Source organism: Mobula birostris, chromosome 7, assembly GCF_030028105.1.
Source record: "Mobula birostris isolate sMobBir1 chromosome 7, sMobBir1.hap1, whole genome shotgun sequence".
Classification (NCBI taxonomy): domain Eukaryota; kingdom Metazoa; phylum Chordata; class Chondrichthyes; order Myliobatiformes; family Myliobatidae; genus Mobula; species Mobula birostris.
In genome coordinates this window covers 70,922,340-70,938,308 of record NC_092376.1, presented here as the reverse complement: position 1 = coordinate 70,938,308, position 15,969 = coordinate 70,922,340, and the positions used below count along the sequence as shown (strand labels likewise).

At 41.5% G+C, this 15,969-nt stretch overlaps 1 pseudogene; it reads right to left on the bottom strand.

Moving 5' to 3' along the window:
• Positions 1-15,969, bottom strand: part of LOC140200930 (melatonin receptor type 1B-like) — a 107,684-nt pseudogene that overhangs the window by 59,887 nt on the left and 31,828 nt on the right.

Here is a 15,969-nt window from a genome sequence, read left to right as displayed (position 1 = left end):
ATAAAGGGGTGTCCTGTTAGAACAGCAATGAGGAAGAATTTCTCTAGCCAGAGGGTGGTGAATCCGTGGAAGTCTTTGCACAGGCAGTTGTGGAGGCCAAGTCTTTATGTATATGTAGGGCAGAGGTTGATAGATTCTTGATTGGTCAGGGCATGAAGGGATATAGGGAGAAGGCAGGAGATTGGATCAACCATGATGAACTGGCTCGATGGACCAAATGGCCTAATTCTGCTCCTATACAGGTTTCCCCCGCCATCTGAAGGTAAAGCGTTCCTATGAAATGGTTTGTAAGCTGGAATGTCATAAAGCGAAGAAGCAATTACCATTTATTTATACGAGAAAAATTTGTGAGCGTTTGCAGACCCAAAAAATAACCTAACAAATCATGCCAAATAACACATAAAACCTAAAATAACAGTAACATATAGTAAAAACAGGAATGATATGATAAATACACAGCCTATATAAAGTAGAAATACGTTTCTACAATCATTGCCGCACTGTTCTCCGTAGCGAAAATCTTACGCAAGCGCTCTCGGCAGAAACACTCTCTCCAGTAACCATTAAGCTATGAAGCTGCCAAATCATACCAAGTAATGCATAAAAATATACAGCCTATATAAAGTAGAAATAATGTATGTACAGTGTAGTATCACTTACCGGAATTGGGAAGACAACGCCGAGCACACTGATGATGGTGTGTTAGGCTGGGTCGTTGGAGGTTGAGGTGGTGCAGAGGCCCCCACCCTTCGGGCCACCAACTGATACCGATCCGCGAAGAATGCAGTGGTATAGCGGTAGCCGGGACACACCCAGTACATCTTTGAGAAAAGAAACAAAATAAACAAGCTAATTAATTAGGTTCCGCTCGGCACGTAAATGTCGGCCCAGATCGGAGGCGACACAATCGGCAATTGCCTCTGATCTGGGTCAACATTTACATGCCGGGTGGCACCTAATTAATTAGCTTGTTTATTTCAGCTTTTTTTCTTAAAGATGTGTTTGGTGCATCCCAGCTACTGCTGCATTCTCCGCGGCAATGTATCGGGTCCGCGGCCCGGGGATTGGGGTGGTGGGACACTGGGGTGTCATCTCATCGTCGTCTGTTTCCATCAGGGCAGGCAGGTCATCTTCTTCTATGTCTGCCTTGGTCAAGGGAGAACAGGAACAGGAACACAGAGCCTTGGTCGAGGGAGAACAGGAACACAGAGCCTTGGTTGAGGGAGAACAGGAACGCAGAGCCTTGGTCGAGGGAGAACAGGAACGCAGAGCCTTGCTCAAGGGAGAACAGGAATGCAGAGCCTTGGTCAAAGGAGAACAGAAACATGGAACACAGAGCCAGGATCCCTCCTTGGGAACAGAACTTGGGGCCAGGGCTCTACACAGAGTCAGGACCCCTCCTAGGGAGGGGGACGTAGGGCCGGGACTCATACACAGAACACTGAGAGACAGATCTCCACTCAAGGTAGCGGCAAACGGCCGGATCTACCTAGCAAAGGTGTGGACACAGAGACAGTTCCCAACTCAAGGTGGCGGCAAATGGCCACCTACCTAGCGAAGGCGAGGACACAAAGAGACAGTTCCAAACAATGAAAGACAGTTCCTTATCAAGACACAGCAAGGCTCTGGTCTTGCTCCAGCAGTAGAACCTGACAGCGATACAGGGGAGGTTGCAGGCAAGTCTTCAGGCCAAGGCTTCAGACAAAGGTTACAGGCAAGGCTTCAGAAGGAATGGGAAGGGAAGGGAACAGTCCAGCAACTGAAGTTGAAGCCAGGAGATGTTTATGTAGTCAGCCCAAAATGAGAATCATGTGCCTCAATTAAGGCACACAACAGGACAAGGGAAAACCGGAAAACCTGGAATAAGGATTGATGAAGCGGACTGTGAACCAGAATGTGGACTTCAGGGACAGGACCATGACATTATCTGGTCTCTACTAAAGTTATTGCTTGAACTTCAAGGCAGAGCTGCCCACAACAGGAGAGAAAAGTATTTGGATGTGCAGTTGACACTGGTGCATTTTGTTTGATATTTGCAGAACCAGCCAAAGAACATAGGAGTAAAAATATGTTCAGGAACTGCTTTGACTCAGCTGTGAGTAATCTGCATTATACAGCTGTTAATCTTGTGTGAAGACTACAGGAACACCATATTATTCAATCACCTGCATAGAAATCAAAGCGAGTGGACAGAAATGCAGAGACAATTTTACAATGAATAAGTCATTGCAAGGTTTCAATGTTTATCAGCATTACTGAAATTCCACATATCTAAAGTACTCAATAAAAATATGAACAAAAATATTCCAGCCATGAGAAGTAAAACTTGTGTTAAAATGTACATGATTTTATTTAGAAATACATGATAATTTTCCAATTGGATCATAGTTACTGATGTAAAAGGTAAACTGCTTAGTAGAGAAAGAAATAGAAATATTACATTGAGAATCTTCTGTATGGTTACTACTACAAAAAAAGATAAAATATAATTTCTGAAAATGTATGACTACATATATAATTTTTACCACAGACCTCAGCAAAAGATCATGGCTTGATACTTACGGTATATTGGATTCACACAGCACATTACCTGACAGTTACTGTTCCACGCACCCACATCCTATCTTCACAGTCACAATCTCCTGTCTGAGATGTACAGTTTGCAGCATTTTGTCAGTATCACAAAGCCCTGCCCCTTAACTGCCCTGATAGCCTTTTAGTGATTCGTAACGCCAGAAGGCCTTTCCCACTGTTTCCAAAGTTTCTGCTGATAATTAGAAAAATATTAACATTAGTTAAAACAATTCAGAAGAAGCAAACCACATATTACTGGAGGTCAGAAATCCCATGAAATAGAAAAGGGTCATGCTTAGATGTACCAGCCGTGGTAAGGTAACGCTGAGGAATACAGAAGAAGAATATTCAATTCCTTGGCCCAGCAGGTTGAGAATACAGTAGTAATTGGACAGAACAAGAGGTTAAATGCGTCATGTCTGAACTCTAGCACACTCTATACTTTTGTACTGAGGTATACCAGCATGGAAATCCAGAAAGCACCAATATTCACATTGCAACTAACAAGCAGTTCTCTGTAGCACTACTAATTAGCATGATCCAGTCCATTCATTGTATTTTCTCCATCCACACTTGCTGCCTGACATGCTGAGTAATTCATTAATTTCATTTTTGTAGGAGATATCCAGCATTTGAAGCATTTACTGGTGGAGAACTTTGAAGGATAGCTGTTGTCTCAATGACAAGTTTGTGGTGTTTAGAACAGGCTTTACAAGTTTAACCAAGCATCATAAAGACCCTTGGGACTAAAGACAGCTCTTTTGGGTGATTTGATAAGCAAACGACATTGTTTTCCTAATGTAATGTTCTATATGTAATAAGACGAAGCACAATAACTGTACAATGCTTACAAAGGTACTTTAGAGTCAAAGAACATGGAAAATAGTACAGCACAGAAACAGGCTCTCCAGCTGATGATGCTGTGTTGATCTAATTACATTAGTAATCAAAGCCAGAATAAGTCCTATTGACAATTACCCTCTGTCTTCTATAGGCAAGCCAATTCTGAATCCAGATGGCTAATTTACCATAGATGGCATCTTAATCTTCTGGATGAACATCCCATAAAGGGACCTGTCTCATGGCTTACTAAAATCCATGTAGATAATATCCACAGCTCAACCTTCATCAATCATTTTTATCACGTCCTTAAAAAATTCAATCATTAGTAAGGCATGACTTACCTTATCCATAAGAATCCTCCTGGGTAACTTCCCTACCACTGACATGATACTCACCAGTCTATAGCTTCCAGCATTATCCATATTTCCCTTCTTGAATACTGAAAAAAAGCATTAGCTTTTCTCCAGTGCTCTAAGATGTCACTTGTGGCTCAAGAGGACATGACCCCAGCAATCTCAATAGACAATAGACGGTAAGTGCAGGAGTGGTCCATTCGGCTCTTTGAGCCAGCACTGCCATTCACTGTGATCATGGCTGATCATCCATAATCAGTACCCCGTTCCTGCGTTCTCCCTATATCCCTTGACTCCGCTATCATTAAGAGCTCTATCTAACTCTTTATTGAAAGCATCCAGAGAATTGGCCTCCACTGCCTTCTGAGGCAAAGCATTCCACAGATTCACAACTCTCTGAATGAAAAAAGTTTTTCCTCAACTCCGTTCTAAATGGCCTACCCCTTATTCTCAAATTGTGACCTCTGGTTCTGGACTCCCCCAACATCGGGAACATGTTTCCTGCCTCTAGCGTGTCCAATCCCTTAATAATCTTATATGTTTTGATCAGATCCCCTCTCATCCTTCTAAGTTCCAGTGTATACAAACCCAATCGCTCCAATCTTTCAACATATGACAGTCCTGCCATCTCGTGAATTAACCTCATGAACCTATGCTGCACTCCCTCAATAGCTAGAATGTCCTCCCTCAAATTTGGAGACCAAAACTGTACACAATACTCCAGATGGGGTCTCACCAGCGCCCTATGCAACTGCAGAAGGACCTCTTTGCTCCTATACTCAATTCTCCTTGTTATGAAGGCTAACATGCCATTAGCTTTCTTCACTGCCTGCTGTACCTGCATGCTTACTTTCAGTGACTGATGAACAGGGACACCTAGATCTCATTGTACTTCCCCTTTTCCTAACTTGACACTATTCAAGTAGTAATCTGCCTTCCTGTTCTTGCCACCAAAGTGGATAACCTCACATTTATCCACATTAAACTGCATCTGCCATGCATCTGCCCACTCACTCAACCTGTCCAAGTCATCCTGCATTATCACAACATCCTCCACACATTTCACACTGCCACCCAGCTTTGTGTCATCTGCAAATTTGCTAATGTTACTTTTCATCCCTTCATCTAAATCCTTAATGTATACTGTAAATAGCTGCAGTCCCAGCACTGAGCCTTGCGGTATTCCACTAGTCACTGCCTGCCATTCCGAAAGGGACCTGTTAATTCCTACTCTTTGTTTCCTGTCTGCCAACCAATTTTCTATCCATGTCAGTACCCTACCCTCAATACCATGTGCTCTAATTTTGCCCACGAATCTCCTATGTGGGACCTTATCAAAGGCTTTCTGAAAGTCCAGGTACACTACATTCACTGGCTCTCCCTTGTCCATTTTCATAGTTACAGCCTCAAAAAATTCCAGATTAGTCAAGCATGATTTCCCCTTCGTAAATCCATGCTGACTCGAACTAATCCTGTTACTGCTATCCAAATGTGCCGCTATTTCATCCTTTATAATTGACTCCAGCATCTTCCCCACCACTGAAATCAGGCTAACTGATCTATAATTCCCTGTTTTCTCTCTCCCTCCTTTCTTAAAAAGAGGGATAACATTAGCTACCCTCCAGTCCTCAGGAACTGATTCTGAATCTATAGAGCATCGGAAAATGGTTACCAATGCATCCACGATTTTTAGAGCTACCTCCTTAAGTACCCTGGGGTGCAGACCATCAGGCCCTGGGGATCTATCAGCCTTCAGTTCCATCAGTCTATCCAACACCATTTTCTGCCTAATGTGAATCTCCTTCAGTTCCTCCATTACCCTAGGTCCTCCGGCCACTATTACATCTGAGAGATTGTTTGTGTCTTCCCTAGTGAAGACAGATCCAAAGTACCTGTTTAACTCGTCTGCCATTTCCTTGTTCCCCATAATAAATTCATCCGTTTCTGTCTTCAAGGGCCCAATTTTGGTCCTAACTAATTTTTTCCTCTTCGCATACCTAAAGAAGCTTTTACTATCCTCCTTTATATTCTTGGCTAGCTTGACTTCGTATCTCATCTTTTCTCCCCGTATTGCCTTATTAGTTATCCTTTGTTGCTCTTTAAATGTTTCCCACTCCTCTGGCTTCCCGCTCATCTTTGCTCCGTTGTACTTCCTCTTTTTAATTGTTATACTGTCCTTGACTTCCCTTGTCATCCATGGTCACCCCTTATTCCCCTTAGAACCTTTCTTCCTCTTTGGAATGAACTGATCCTGTGCCTTCTGTATTATTCCCAGAAATACCTGCCATTGTTGTCCCACTGTCATCCCTGCTAGGGTATCTTTCCAGTCAACTTTGGCCAGCTCCTCCCTCATGGTTCCATAGTCCCCTTTGTTCAACTGTAACACTGACACAGTATCTCATTTCTTGCCTCGCTCAATAACCTAGGATATATCCCATCAAGCCCTGGGGACAAATCCACCTTAATGTTCTTTAAGAAACCCCGCACTACCTCCCATCTATCTCAAAATGCCCTAACAGTGCGTATGCTCCACACTGATCTCACCATCTTCCACGTCCTCCTCCTTAGTAATTTCTAATGCACAATGTTCATTTCAGACCTCACCCACATCCTCCACCTCCAATCGCATGTTCCCTCTTTTTTCCTTCAATGGTTCTACCCACTGCTTAGTTATCTTAGGGATATAGCAACGATTTAGATGCCAGGATGGATACATATTGACAGGTGTATGCACTGATAATATTTAATTTAGTCATAAAAATTAAACACTAACATTTGGAGTAACAAATTTGCAACTTCTGCTTGTAGTACCTGTCATAAGGGCATTGGAGATTTCAAACAGAATACAAACTTTACTATACATTTCAAATGGTGCACCAAGATACAAGGGCATTAAATGTTTATTGTTAGTGGCAAAATCCAGTGATCACACACAATTTGGGGAACACTTTCACCTCAGAAAATTGTAACTCAATTGCTTTTCATGTACCTTATTCGTCATTCTCTTTAAGCAGCATTAAGCAGCACACATATCTGTCTCAAAATACAGATGCTGAACAAACACAGTGAAAACAAAATAAAAAATTACAAGTACTCAGCCGATCAGAATCAAAATCAGGATTTATTATGTGAAATCTGCAGCATAACAGTGCAAAGATTATAAATAATAAAAATAAATCGTGCAAAAAAGAAGAAATTATGAGGTAGTGTTCATGAACTTATGGACTGTTTGGAAATCATTTGGCAAAGGAGAAGTTATTTCTGAATTATTGTGCGTGACTAGCCAGCTCCTGCTTCTCTTCCCTAATGTTAGTAATGAGAAGAGGACATGGTGAGGATGATAGAAGCAGCTTCTTGGGGCACCACTTCCTGGAGATGTGCTCGATGTTGTGAAGGTTGTGCCCCTGATGCATCAGGCTGGATTTCCAACCTTCACAACATATTGTGATCTTGTGCAATGGAGACTCAGTATGAAACGGTGGAGCAACCACCCAGAATCTGTGTATCACTGGCAATTTGTAAGAGGCTTTGGTGACCTGCTGAACCTCTTCAGACTCCTAACAAAGTCGAGCTTTGTGGTTGCACCAATGTGCTGAGCTCAGGATAGATGCTCCAAGATACTGACAGCCAAAAACTTGAAGCTGCTCACTTGTTTCATGGCTGACCCCTCAATGAGGACTGGTGTGGGCTCTCTCAACATCCTCTCCCTGAAGTCCAATTCCTTGGTCTTGCTGACGATGAGTCTGAGCTTATTTTTGCAACACTAATTAACCATCTGATATAGCTTACTTCTTATTCACCATCTTGTTGCCATTTGAGATTCTACAAACAACAGTGCTGCCATTGTTTGAGTTATGCATAGCCACACAGTCAGGGGTGTTGCATCAGTAGAGCAGTGGGCTAAGAGTGCATGCTTGAGATGTGCTTGTGTTAATTGTCAACAATGAAGAGATATTATAACTGATATGCAATGACTGTGGTCTCCCAGTCAGTGCAGGAAGTTAACAATCCACTAGCAAAGGGAGGTACGGAGGCCCAGGTTTTGTAGTTTGGCTTTGAAGATCAGGCAATACCTAATACTTCAGGTCAATGATCGAAAACCTGAACTAGGAAACTTCGAAATCAAACATGTTTTATTTTGCAGAGAAAAATCGGAAGGATGGAGAAAACAAAGTGAATGGTCATGAAAGGGTGAAAATCAGGAGAGATTGTATGACACAAGTACACAAGTGGTAGGTGCCAACGTGGACTTCAAGATTCAAGATTGCAGTTGAACTGGAGATGGACACGAATGAGCCTAAAAAAGGAAGTGTGAAACATAAAAAAGGATAAGGACCGAAATATATGGACCTTAGTTATTATTCAGTCCACAATGTAAAATTAAAATTGTTTGCGTATAATAAACTAATTTGGAAATCTGAACTAAAAGACAATATTGGAGATATCAACAGGCCAGGCGGCAACAATAAAGAGAGGAAAATGTAATAATGTAATTACTGTTACATGTTGATGACCATTTATCAAACCTGGCCCATTCTGATACAAGTGGAAAGTATTAGTTATTCTAAATTGTTGAATTCAGCACTCACTCCTGTTTCTCACCTAGTCTGAAGATAAGACACTATTTCTTAAGGTCACATCCATAAGAACATAAGAAATAGGAGCAGGAGTGGGCCATCTGGCTCGTCAAGCCTGCTCTGCCATTCAATATGATCTTGGCTGATCTTCCGCATAACCCTTAATTCCCCTAATTTGCAAAGATTTATCCAACCTTATCTTAAATATATTTACTGAGGTGGCCTCCACTGCTTCATTGGGCAGAGAATTCTACAGATTCACCACTCTCTGGGAAAAGCAGTTCCTCCTCATCTTTTCTGGTTGGCTGCCAATGACTAGTGGTGTTCCTCAGGGGTCAGTATTGGGATCGCTGCTTTTTACATTGTTAGTCAATGATTTAGATAATGGAATTAATGGCTTTGTGGCAAAATTTGTGGATTATACGAAGATAGATGAAGGGGTAGGAGGTAGTGCTGAGGAAGCAATGCAATTGCAGCAGGACTTAGACAAACTGAAAGAATGGACAAAAAAGTGGCAGATGGAATACAGTATTGGGAAATGGATGATACTGTAATGTACTTTGGTAAAAGGAAAAATACTGCAGACTAACATCTAAATAGAGAGAAGGGTTTAAACTTTAAACGTGAAGAGAGACTTGGGAGTCCTTGTTTAAGACTCGCAGAATGTTAATTTACAGGTTGAGTCTGTGGTAAAGAAGGCAAAGACAATGCTGGCATTTATCTCGAAGGGAATATGATGTACAAGCAAAGAGACAGTGCCGAGCCTTCGTAAGACATTAGTCAGGCAGCACGTGGGTTATTATCAACAGTTTTGGGCCCCACATCTCAGACAGGATGTTGTCATTGGAGGGAGTCCAGAGGAGGTTCATGAGAATGATATCAGGATAGAAAGGGCTAACATGTGAGGAACGTTTGGCAGCTTTGGGCTTATACTCAATGGAATTTAGAAGATTGCAGGGAGATCTCATTGAAACTTGCCGAATGTTGAAAGGACTAGATGAGGTAGATATGGAGAGGATTTTTCCCATGGTGGGGGTATCCAGAACTAAAAGGCACAGCCTCAAAATTGAGGGGAGAACCTTTAGAACAGATGTAGGGAGGAATTTTGTTTTAGCCAGAGAGTAGTGAATCTGTGGAATGCTCTGCCACAGACTGTGGTGGAGGCCAAATCCATGCATATCTTTGATCATTTCCTGATAAGTCAGGGCATCTAAGGATATGGTGAGAAGGCAGGTGTATGGGGTTGAGTGGGATGCAAGATCAGCCATGATGGAATGGCAGAGCAGCTCTCAGTTTCACATCATTATCAGGTTTTGAGTCCCTACTGGCTGCTGTAGTCTTGAGCTTAAGTTTCAAAATTCTTTTAAGGCTACACCTTAAGTGTCCCAGAGTCCTGCTTGATCGAGACTTGTGCATGCACCATACTTGCACCATCCAAGGAGTCACCAATATAGAGAACTCAAAGAAGGCAGCAATAAACAGGGGTTAAAAGGTAAAGTTGTAAGAAAGCTAATGAATATAATTGAAGATACAACTGCTAAAATATCTTTTCTAAATACTCAATCTTTCCCAAACCATCTAAAATGAGCAAGACATATAGGCTTTGTGAAAAGTCATGGTGTCTTGATTAACTATTTTACTTTTGCTTAGCTTTTCTCTCGAACTCTGATGCATATCACCAGTCTGGCCAAAACAGTGGAATCACGGAGTGCTTTAAAATGTAATCTTCAAAACCAAATAAAATACTCAAAAATATTTTGTGATATATTTAAATGATACAGCTTTGTACAGTTTCTTTTAAATAAAGTGTAAATAGGCTTATTACATAACAAATAAACAATGTATCCTGTTGATGTAGGAATGTTCATTCATTCATTCATTCATTCATTCATTCATTCATTCATTCTTCGTCAGTTTTCTTGATCCTGGTCATATGTATTAATCAAAATCTTATGAAACTTCTCCCAGCACATATAAATTTCAGTCCATCCTAATGCAGTGGTCTTGAGCACATTTCAGTACAGGGTTTGGCATTCTCTAGCTTTCACTTGTGTGACATGTGTTTTGCAACTTACCTGGATGCTTTGCAACCACAGGAGAATATGCTGTAGTTTAATTATTTGTCTAATACATGGTCTAGTAACTGTTCTTGAGGGCTGTTGGATTGCATTGTCTCTCAGATTGCTGCCTGGGCTGGGAGGCATGCCTTATGGGAATAAGTTGAGTGAACTCTGCTTTTTATCCTTGGAGCGACAGAGGATGAGAGATGACCTGATAGAAGTGTATAAGATGATGAGAGGCATTGATCATATGGATAGTCAAAGGCCTTTTTCCAGGGCTGAAAGAGCTAGCATGAGAGGGCACAGTTTTAAGGTGCTTGGAAGTAGGTACAGAGGAGATCTCAGGGGTAAGTTTTTTATGCAGAGAGTGGTGAGTGCGTAGAATGGGCTGCCGGTGATGGTGGTGGAGGTGGATATGATAGGGTCTTTTAAGAGACTCCTGGACAGGTACATAGAGCTCAGAAAAATAGAGGGCTATGGGTAACCCATGGGTAAGGACATGTTCAACACAGCTTTGTGGGCTGAAGGGCCTGTATTGTGTTGTAGGTTTTCTATGTTTCTATGTTTTTATTGTCCGAGCTGGATTTTGAAATGGCCCAGTCCCTGAACCTGTTATTACTTCTGATATTATCACATTGGTGATCTTGCTTGCTTTCAGAATGCGTATACTTCTGCATGATAGAAGGAGATTATGAGGGCATCTTTTACTACTTTCATGGCCTTTCAATCTATAATAGTTGGAACAACTTTGGTGTATGAGTCAACTGATATACTGTAGATAGTTCCTTCTTCTATGTGAGTTCACAAGTTCATGCCATGCAGTCTTCTTTTGCAAAGCTCATCCACAAAGATTATTCTACAACATGAGATGGAAGAATCTAGTATTTTTATATACTTAAGAATACCTACAAAGATATAGGATTGCTGGAAACACAGTCCCATGCATAACAAAGTACTGCACAATAGTATTAAAATAAAGCAAAATCACATGTGAAGAGGGATCTAGTTCTTTTTCAGTGTATGTGATAAATAAACGCTTCTTGGGCTTCTGGGTGGGTGCAAGTATTGACCTTAACAGATATTTCGATGACAAACTCTGCCATCTTCTCAAAGACTGGAATTTGATTATAGATAATGTGGGTCAGTGGAAACCTGATCGGATGAGGACTAACCAGAAAGGAGGGATGGACACAGGGGTCTAAATACCACTGGACTAGACATGCCCAGGCATCATCCCTGATAAAGATAGCAGAGTTTCTCATTGTAACATTGGTTAAAATTGATAGCTGTACCAGGCTGTAAGCTCGAGAAGAGTATTCATCAGAATTACATGTACTTCTCAATGTGTGTTTGTGGAATACAACATGCCTTATTTGAACACATCATTGTATGCAGGGACACTGATTAAATATTAGTACTGCATATTGCATACAATATACAAATAAAATAACTGGAAATTAATTTTTAACTGATGACATTATAAGAATGCAGATGGTGAGCAATAATAAAACAAAATGCTTACATATTTTGAGGCAACTGGGTAATTGTCCACTTCTATGATGACTTTGGTGTGACTTCAGATGGGTGTTTCTATTTATTACAATTTTTTCATTCAGCCTTCAAGTTAAGCCCATTTACTCACATAATTAATCTTCTTTATGATTACTATTTTCCTTGTATATAGATTATTTTCATATATGGTAAATTACTTTCTGCATTATTCTATCTTCATAGTACAACCTGGAACAGAGCAGTACTGATGACCGATGTCACTGATGATTGCAAGACTGTTACATAACTACTATAATTATCAGATCAACACAAAGAGAGCAACAGTATTTTGGATCTTTTCCAAACTAGCGATAAATAATGAAAACTAATGAGTTACATTACTAAAAATCCAAAAGCTGCTGGTGTCACAAAGATTTAAGTAACAACGGTTGCTGAACAGTAAAACTTTGGCTCTTGGATTGTATTTTAGAAATACATGATTTTAGTAAAGAAAATTGCAATTTATTATACCATTCTCTCTACCCCACACCCACCCTCTTATAAATATATTTTGTTTTTTACACTTTCTCCGCTAGTCGAGAACAAGGCATGTAGATTCAATAGCCCGCAATACTGGTTTTCAGTGTTCTGTAACTGTTTAGTAAAACTAGCTCCAGGAAGGCAAGGGAGGAGGGCCCCTCAGGACTGTCCGCGGTCGTTGCCACAGCTAAGAGGCGTGGAGGAGATCAGTCTGCAGCACCTAACAGGCCCCCTTCAATATTTTTCCCCTCTTTCTATCTGAACCCTGCTTGTATAGATAGTTTCAGTCATGATATTTTTGTATACAACTATTTATCCACTGTGTAGTATTTGCTCGCACTTATTCGTTGCAGATGTTGTAATCAGGAGTGAGTAATATTTTAAAAAAACTGTGCGTATTTCTATTTCAGGGAAAGCGGCTTAGGTCTATAACAGATACAAAATTCACATTAGATCTAAATTCACACTGTCATCGGGTTCCGCTCTAATGCAAAGTTTAAAATTATCTAATCAGGGTCGCGCGACTATTGAGCTTAGTATTTTACAAGTTTGCAAAGAAAATCGACTGTAAACCCGCTGTGGTGCGAAGCATTATCCAACTTACCCGTGTTTCTGAGTTTTTTATTTCTGAAGACGGCCACGATAACGAGGAAGTTGCCCAGAATGTCCACCGCCGTGGTGAAGATCAGCACGCTGGACAGCGCAGTGACTGCCCAGGCGGCGCGAGGAGGCCTTTCCAACGTGGGAGCCCGGGCGAAAGCCGAGTAATTCCTCAGCGAGACATTCTTTGGCATGTCTGGAAGTTTGTGCCACACACCACAGCTTTGACCGGGTGGGGTGGGGTGGGGGTGACGAAAGAAAACTTCTAAGTATAGCAAAACGTTTTCTGCCTTGTTACCATTTGGAAGGGACTGACCTCGCTGGAGAGGCGAAGGTGTTAAATGTGTGGAGGGCTGTTACGTCAGCTAGTTATGTATTCAATATTGATGAATTCGAAATAGGGTGTGACTGTCTACCTCTTATTTCCCTGGATGCCTGTCTATCTGTTCTCTGCACGCCGAAAGGGTGAATTAAGGGCAGCAACTTGGCCGCAGAACGCCAGGAAGAATGCTCTGGAGATGTCACTCTTGACTGACCGTCTATGGGCTCGTCTAAAACGATGTGGCAGCGACTCTATCGGTACTAAACATTAGGATGCGAGCTCCGATCTCTAAACCATACTCTCCGATCAATTCAGATAGTTATGAAAGAATTCACGCGTGGGCATCGTCCACATCTCCGACGCTGGAGAGGAAGCAAGTTATCCTCGAGCTTGGGACAGGGTGAACGGAACGGAGAATGAGTGGAGAAAGGCAGGGAGTGATGCACACCCCACTTCTTCCCACAGCGTCAACGTCACACTGCGCGGAATACCCTTAAGTTTAAAATACTAAACGCAGTACTCACGAATATAAATATTCACCCGGGAAACTGTCACTGGATGCAAATATTTTTCCCCACAGAAGAGGGGAGGTTTGACAGATGCAATTGTGTGTGAGTGATTTAAAGCAATGACCTGTCCAGCTGCTTACCCAGTTTGTCTTGCGCCAGCACCGGTACAGATACTACGGTCACTCTCGGCTCCCCCAAACATTCTCTCTGGCTTGCGGCGCTCTTTGACGAAGTAGAAACCATGAATAATGTGTGTTTTATTGCTCCAGTATGAATACTGCTGGCTGGACCGCCTCACACTGCGGGGGATATAAACCAGTGAAATATACTCTACCTGAAATGAAAATAAGGTCCCTGTGGCTAATGTTTTAAAGTGGTTTAAAGTTATTTGTCGGGTTTGAGAGCGGTGATTTAGAACAATAAATAATTAGCCTGAATTGTCGGGAAATAATGCTGGGTAGCTTTTGAATGGGTTTTCAAATCGCTACCTCGAAATCCTTCTTTTAAAGATATTCATTAAGACTTGGCACTTCGATCAACGATTTGCCTCTTTAGGATGTTTCAGCAACAAACTTTGTTCTGCTGATACTTCTGAAACTCCTCGGGATATATTGTCTTATACGGCATTTTCTAGCCACAAATTGTTGAACGCAGCAGTGAGTACCTGTATTTCAGTAGAACCAATAAAGGCAGAAAAATTCCCCGAGGGGTGTCACTGGAAAGTAACTGGAGAATAGTTCCTCACAGGTTGTCCAAAGCTGCTGGATGTCAGTGCTCGAATGAACTTTCTCGACCAAAGTGTACAGTTAATATATATGCCTTGTGCTTGGTCCTATATATTTCAAAATAAACTACCTTCTGCACGAAATGTGAAAGTATTTTTTTTAATTTTGTGCATTGAACAAATAGACCAGTGCTGTTCTGATTACATCTGTTGAATAAAGTTGTCGCAATGACTGTGCCTCGGGCGAACATTAAGAAACACTCCAATTGAACCATAGTTAACAAAGCAAACCAAAGTATGAGGATCTACTACACGTCTCCTGTGCCGTGCTTTAGAAAAGTCAATCCGACTGGATTACCGGAAGCAACCAATTATGAAATATATTTTATAGGAAACACTGCATGCTTTAAACCATTCAGTCCAGTGGGAAATCGATTTAGCTAGCAATTAAAGTTCGTACTTTAATAGATAATCCTGTGCAAGATTATTTAGTACTGGTATTGATTTATTGGTATTGGTTTATTGTCATATGAACCAAGATAAAGTGAAAAGCTTCTCCTGCAGACTGTTTATACAGATCAAATCTTTACACAGTGCATTGAGCATTAATAAAGCAGAACAAAGTGTAGCTACGGAAGGTGCAGTACAGGAAACGGTTAAGTGCGCGATCACGGCGAGTTAGATCGTGAGCCAAGAGTTCATCTAATCGTACAAGAGGTCTGTTGAAGAGTTTGATAACACTGGGACAGAAGTTGACCTTCAGCCTGATGGTACATACTTTCAGGCTTTTGATGGGAGGCGGCAGAAAGGAGGACGTCCGGGGTGTGTGTGGCGCTAGCTTCTCAATATGAAAAGGATGTCTCCTGAGTGTAAACAGTGGTGCCCACGTACTAATGGGATGTATGTAATCTGAACTCCGGAGCTGGTTTACTGAGGCAGCCAGAAGAATAGACAGAGTTTATAGAGAGAAGGCTGGCTCCTCCGATGTGCTGTGCTGGAGACAACTCTACAATTTCTTGTGGCCACATGCAGAGCAGTTGCCATCCCAGACCACTATGCATCCAGACAGAATGCTTCCCTATGGTGCATGTAAAAAATGGGTAAGAGTCGACTGGAACATACCGTTTTTTTTAGCCTCCTGAGAAAATAAAGGTGCTGGTAGGCTGTATTAGCCATGGTATCAACATGTTTGGATCAGAACAGGAGTTTGATGATATTCACACCTAGGAACTTGAAGCTATCAATATCAATCCTCTCAACCACAGCACTATTGATATAAGTTGAAATAACTATTTATTACAAGAATAAAATATTAGCACATCCCTTCAACCAATGCTGGTGTTGGGTCCAATTTCCCAGATCTGAAAATCCAACAA